Genomic DNA, 7476 nt, shown 5'->3' on the forward strand with positions numbered 1-7476 from the left:
GAGCCAAGAGCTTGTCTTCCTGGAGTGGGTGGCTGCCCACTGACCTCAACGTTGGCAGATTAGCTGGATCAGGAACGTTGTCTTTTTAAGCCTCACTCTTCAATATTTTCTCTAATCTTTTGATTTGCTCCATATCTTCCAATAAATCCTGCTGTTTTGCAATTAACCACAGTTTTACATGTGAAGAAAAAGCCCCAAGTCTGGAAGGGATTTACATTTCAGCAATACAAATGACTTGAAAAGGGACATAAGACAGTCTCACTGGCTTTGTAAGAATGTCTTTGGCCCCTCCACCCCAGGACTGTCTCTGTTCACGTTTGTTCTGTTGTGCTTGTGGTCTTCATCCTCCATTTCTCTTCCCACCTACTCACTTCCTAACTCCCGCCCCCCCCCCCCGTTGATGTCCCCTGCTGAGCAGTGTGAGACTTTCTGCAGCACATCTCCCTCCCAGCCACCCCATAGGGTGTAGGCCACCTCTACAGCCACGTGGTGTATCCACAGCTTCTTCTCAAGGAAGAAAACTCCCCCCTGAAGAGGAACCACTGTGCCTGCCCTTCAGAAAGTACGTCTTCCCCCCCCCCCCCCGCCACCAATCTAGTGCCTACTGCCAGGTCTTAACAAAATGATACATTATCCGATGCAGCAGGTAATTGTACCTTAGGAATCAACAAAGATAAACCAACAAAAGACTGATTTATAAAGCATGGCATGGGCAGTGCCTGTGGCTCAGTGAGCAGGGCGCTGGCCCCATATACTGAGGGTAGTGGGTTCAAATCCAGCCCCAGCCAAACTGCAATAACAACAAAAAAAATAGCTGGGCATTGTGGCGGGTACCTGTAGTCCCAGCTACTTGGGAGGCTGAGATAAGAGAATCACCTAAGCCCAAGAGCTAGAGGTTGCTGTGAGCTATGTCGCCACGGCACTCTGCGAAGGGTGATAAAGTGAGACTGTCTCTAAAAAAAAAAAAAAAAAAACAGATAAGGCATGGCAACAACTTACTAATTTTCCTGTAAGTAACCACCAAATGGATTAGAATGGAGATTGTCAAATTGTGGTCCACAATCTGGTTTTACGCAGCTCATGAACTAAGAGAACATTTTTAAAAGATTTTTTAATGGGCTGCAAACCAAAAAAGAACATACAGCAGAAACTTACCAGCTCGCAAACCTAAAATGTTTACTCTCTGGCCCTTTACAGGAAAAGTTGGATAATATCAGATCAGAAAGCTGTTGTACCAAGGTGACTGAGGACCTCAGGAAATAGATCAATATTGGGCTGTTTTATTTGGGGATCATCTATGTATTAGGAAGCCCTTTCTGCCTGTCATCATAGGAGGTGACTAATTCTGTGGTTGAAAAGGAGACAGGGAGGGATGTTCTGTGATCACTGGGTCCAACTCAGAGGTTTGTGGAAGCCAGTGAGGTTCTGGGTGAGGACGAGCTGCTCCTGCCCCATGGAGGTCCTGGAAGTTGGGGCCCAAGGGCATCTGCTCAGAGGCATCAGTGGCAGGAGAGGCTGGGACTGTGGAGTTCCAAGGTTAGGAGAATGCATGGTGGGAGAAGTGGTCCTGGCAGTGGTGGGGTATCCCTGAATGCCTGAGTTCAGCAGGATGCCTGGGGTGAGCAGTTGTGAAGACTGACCCAGAGTGGGGAACATTTGAACCCTTTCTCCCTACAAGTCACAGCAGATGAGCCACAGAGTTACTGGCTCTCAGACCAATGCACGCTGCCCTTGTCCCCCAGCTCCTAACATCTGGGGCTTCCCCGCAGATACCTCTCACTTGTCAGTTTATTTCTCTCCATAATACTTATCCCTCTCCTGCTCCGGTATTATTCAATGTATTCCTTATTTGTCAATTTGTCTCCTCCACTAGAACATTAGCCCTATGGAAGCAGGATTTGGGGGAGGACTGTTCTGTTCACTGCTTTAACTACAATGCCTAGACAGTACCTGGCACACGGCAGGTGCTTAATAAATATCTGCTGACTGCATTGAATGAACCTCATTTCCTTGAGAGTATGTATGGGGAAAGAACCCCTGGAAAGTCTTAATTCCTACTAATTTGGTCAGGAAGGGGCTTAAAGTCCCTGCAAATCGAACATTAATGAAAATGTGGTTTTATTTAGTATACTACATGAATAAAGGGTGCATTTCAGTAACACTAGTACCAGTTCGCTGGTATATTTCCCCTCAGCAAAATGTTGACAGAGAATGCTAACTGGCTAACAGAAGGTCACTTACTGAATATGGAACTAGCAGAATAAAGGAACTAGCATAATCATAATAGGGGGTGTTAGTAAGCTGTGGGGTAGTCTGATAGCGACGTGCACGTGGTGGGAATGTATCTTTTACGGGGATCACTCAAAGCCCCTCTCGCCTATAATAATAATAGCCCATACTTAACATAGTATCTATTATGTACCAGGCACAGTTTGCTAAAAATTTTCTGTTGTTTATTGAGTCTATGAGTAATAGTGAATGTTTTGAGCATTTACTATGTACCCAGTGCTATTCTGAGCACTTTTCATATATTCCTCATTTAATCTTTCTGAGAATCCTATGTAGTAGGTTCTAACGACCATGCCCATGTTACACACGGGGCGTCAGAGGCGTTGGGAGGTTAAGTAGCTTCTTCAAAGCCACACAAATTAGTAAGTGGTGGAGCTGGGGCTTGAGTTCTCACAGCTACCAAGCCTCTGCTGGGCAATGCTGGGGACCTACAAACAAGCCACTGTCCATTGTTTGTAGATTCTGTATGTGTTGCTGCCCTTATAACACAGTAGCTCTGCGAGTAAGTAGATTTCTGTACCCTTTTTTTTTTTTAAACATACAATGAATTCCAGTCACATCTTCCTCTGGAGGCACCTCTCCTCCTTGAATGGACTTGTCTGGCCCTCAAGTCTCATCAGGAACAGCCTGTCATTCTTTGAATCATAATTGTCCCTTGTTAAAGCGGCTACAACTTTAATTCTAAAACAAGAACATTTTAAATGTCTGAAGAGAGGCTTTTAATTATCATTTTGTGTTGCAAACTTCTATACATCTGTGAATGTTCTTAGAAATCATCACATAATTTTTGTGTTTTTTAAGTGTGGAATTTTGCCTGTTAAGATTTTCTTAGAGCAGCACACGATTCAAGGGAGACTGTTAACCTTGTGATAGAACTAAGTATTTTTGTGCAACTTTAGTGATTAGAACTGAGCTGGCAATGAAGAGGGAAATGGTCTTAAACATGAGCTTACTCTCCTGTTGTAGGAACAAGATACAGACACAGGGCACAATTTGATAGCCAATAAAACTGCTTTCGATAACAGCTAAAATGGATAGAGCAGTTTTAAGCACAATGCATTTGCAGAAGGTAAAACATCTTAGCATATCTGGAGACGTTCCAATTTTAGCATAGACATCACATTTTTAGTAATGGTATAAATTTAGTCCGCTTCAGGTGATAATACCTTCTGGAAGGTTTCTCGGTTCAAAACAACATTGTTTTAAAGGAAAAAAAAAATTCTTGTGCTCTTAGAACTGTCTTGGTGGGAATATGGTTCCCTCTAGTGGTAATAGTAGGAGTTGCAAATTTTATTTGTGTATATATGTTTTTTTAGTCAGTCAACAAATTTTACTGAAGACCTACTAATATACTAGGCTCTGAATGAGAAATGCAGAGATAAATGACACAGTTTTATTTATAAAAGCATCACAAATCTAGAATATAGAAGGACAAAGAATTATGATATACTATGCCTGCAATATTAAAAATAACAAAGTAAAGCCATGTAGGCCAGCTCTGAAGGGATGAGGTTAAAAAAGGAAAGGCTTCCTGAAGGAATAAAGATATGATCTGAATTTTTATAAAAGAAAAATTTATTATTTTTTCTTCTATACCATATCAATGTACGTTTATTATAGAAAATTTAGCAAATATAGATAAGCTAAAAAATATTTCTCATTATTCCATCACCGAGAGACAGCCACTTGGAACATTTTGCTAATCTACTCCAAGCTCTTTTATGCATAATTTATTTTTAACAGAAATATGCTCATAACATTTTGTAATCTGCTTTAAACAAGCTAATATATTTTGAAATTTTTCTTGTATTACTAAATATACTAATGCAACATTATTACCTTTTCAAAATAGTATTGGCTATATTCCTACTTTTATTTTTTCAGATGAACTTTAGAATAATTTTGTTCAGTTTTTAAAATCTCATTGATATTTATATTGTGGGAAATATATATTTGGGGAGGATTTATACCTTTATAATAGAGGCCTTCTACCTAGAAACATGGTAGGTCTCCTATTTTCTTTTTTCTTACCAAATATAGGTCTTTCCACTTGTTTGAATATTTTCTTATGTTCCCTCAATCAAATGTTATAATTTTTATCACTAGAGTCCAACATTTCAATTTAAACGTTTCTAGTTATCTTGTATTTTTATTGACTCAGCAATTGAATCTTTCTCAATGGGTTATTTTTACACTCATTGTTAAAGATATATGCATAGGAACGTAACTGATTTTTTTAGTATTTAGAGACCTTACCGATGTCTGAATTTTTATTGATTTGTGTTTTACATAGATAATCACATATGAAATAATCACCATTAGTCCTCTTTTTATTTTTTCTTATCTTATTGCATTGGGAGCAATACCTACAACTATATTCATTAATATAGGGACCTTAGTTTCAATTTTTACTTCTTGTTTCACCTATAAGTGTAGCTTATCTGGGTTTTTTTTTTTTTTTGAGATAGAAATATAATATCTAAGTTTTTTTTTTTCAACTTGTAACAGATACCAAATTCATAAATATCTTTTTAGCCCCTTCATTCGTTCCCAGGACTGCATAAAAAATTGCCACAAACTTGGTGGCTTAAACAGAATTTATTCTCTCACAGTTCTGGAAGCCAGAAGTTCAACAGGAAGGTCTTAATAGGATTGGTTTCTTCTGGAAGCTCCGAGGGAGAATTCATTCCATTCCCCTCTCGTAGCTTCTGGTGGCTGCCAGGAATCCTTGGTATTCCTCGACTTGCAGACGCCGCTCCTGTGTCTTCTCCTCTTATGATACTTGTCATTGCATTTAGTGCCCACCCAGATAATCTAAGATGATCTCATCTTGAAATCCTCAGCTGAATTGCATCTTTAAAGATCCTTTCTCTTACTAAGGTCACATTCAGACTCCTTGAAGACATATTTTTTGTGAGGGCCACCTTTCAAACCTCTAAAGAATTTATTTAGAAAGGTATCCTTGGCTTGGCGCCAGTAGCTCAAGCGGCTAAGGCGCCAGCCACATAACACTCAGAGCTGGCAGGTTCAAATCCAGCCCGGGCCTACCAAACGACAATGACAACTACAAACAAAAAATAGCCAGGTGCTGTGGTGGGCACCTGTAGTCCCAGATACTTGGGAGGCTGAGGCAAGAGAGTTGCTTAAGCCCAAGAGTTTGAGGTTGCTGTGAGCTGTCACGCCACAGCACTCTACCGAGGGTGACAGCTTGAGACTCTGTCTCAAAAAAAAAAAAAAAAAAAAGAAAGAAACAGAAAGGTATCCTTTAATACACAAATCTCTCCTCTCTCCGTCCTAGAAAAACAAACCTCCCTTTAATAAAAAAAAAAACAAACTTCTCTACGCTGGTTCTTTCTGACCATTTTTCAGATCTCAGAATAAAGATCATTCCTCTGAAAAGCTGTCCCTGAGCCAGTAGACTAGGTTAAATGTTACTCTTGCCTGTAGTATGTGAGGTTTTTTTTTTTAGACCCGAGTCTCATTATGTTGCCCTCAGTAGAGTGCCGTAGTGTCACAGCTCATAGCAACCTCAAATTCTTGGGCTTAAGTGATTCTCCTGCCTCAGCCTCCCAAGTAGCTGGGACTACAGGTGCCGCCACAACGCCCAGTTATTTTTTTGTTGCAGTTGTCTTTGTTGTTTAGCTGGCCCAGGCCGGGTTCCAATCCACCAGCCTTGGTGTATGTGGCCGGCGCCCTACCCACTGAGCTACAGGAGCCGCCTGGGTTTTGTTTTTTGAGACGGAGTCTCACTTCGTCACCCTCAGTAGAATGCTGTGGTGTCATAGCTTACAGCAACCTCAAACTCTTGGGTTCAAGTGATTCTCCTCAGTAGCTGGAACTACAGGCACCCACCACAACGCCCAGTTATTTTTTTTTTAGAGATGGAGTCTCGCACTTGCTCAGGCTGGGTCTTGAACCTGTGAGCTCAGGCAATCCACCTGCTTCGGCCTCCCAGAGTGCTAGGATTACAGTGTGAGCTACTGCGCCCGGCCAGTATGTGAGTTTTTTATAGCTGCTAAACTTCTATCATCATATTACATCGTATTTTCTCATACATTTCCCTGTTTAATTGTTGACCTTCTTCGTGATCCTGTAATTTCTATGATGGTAGGGGCCATGTTAATCTAGCTCCATATTTTAACCCCAGAGATTGACACATTAGCCAACATATAGAAAGCTTAAAACATATTTTTTGGTGTAAATGATCCTAAAATCATGCATTAAGTTAAGAGATTTTTCTCTTGATGAACTCTTCTATTCTTGTAATAAATTACACGTAGTTATATTACTCTTGTACTATAATCTTAGAATTAACATATTAGTATTTCATCTTTTTTTCACATTTATATCATATTCAAAGTGAATTTGGTCTTTTGCTATTTATTATGTTGTCTTGTTGGGGAGCACAATTAAGCTAGATAAATAAAATAAATTATCTATCTTCAGAAAGTGTTGAATAGCATGAGAGGTATGTGATTTTTTTAATGCCTGAAAGAACTTCAAAATGAAGTCTTCTGGGCATGCTAACCTAGAAGCTAAGCTGATTAAAATTCTCCCAGTCTTTCATCATTAATGGTTTTTGTACTTCTTTTCACTTTTTCTAATTCTGTCTAGAAGAAAGGAAACTTGTACATTTTATTTAGATCAGTGGTTCTCAACCTTCCTAATGCTGCAGCCCTTTAATACAGTTCCTGTGGGTTGTGACCCACAGGTTGAGAACCACTAATTTAGATATTAAAAAATTTAATATAAGTTGTATACTGAAATCCCATATGATTTAAGTCTACCCCATACCTATGATAGCTTCTTTCTCGATATCGATGCTGTCTTTGTTGTTTTATCTTTTTCGAGTTTGATTTTCTGCTGAGTTTTTCATTATATTTTTTAAAATCAAGTAATCAACTGTAAAAACTTCTATTGCAGTATATTATATTTTATATAGCATTAACACTTACCCCTGTCAAATGTATAGTACAATGACCAGCATGTATCAAGAGTTTGTTCCTTTTTATTCCTTAGTAATATTCTACTGGGAGAATATGCTAAATTTAGTTTATCCATTCACCATTTGATGGACATTTAGGTGGTTTCCAGTTTTCATCTATTATAAACAACACTCTTATGGACATTTGTGTGCAAGTGTTTGGACACATATTTTTACGTCTCTTGGGCAGAACCTAGGAGTAG

This window comes from Nycticebus coucang, chromosome 11 (genome assembly GCF_027406575.1).
Source record: "Nycticebus coucang isolate mNycCou1 chromosome 11, mNycCou1.pri, whole genome shotgun sequence".
Lineage (NCBI taxonomy): Eukaryota > Metazoa > Chordata > Mammalia > Primates > Lorisidae > Nycticebus > Nycticebus coucang.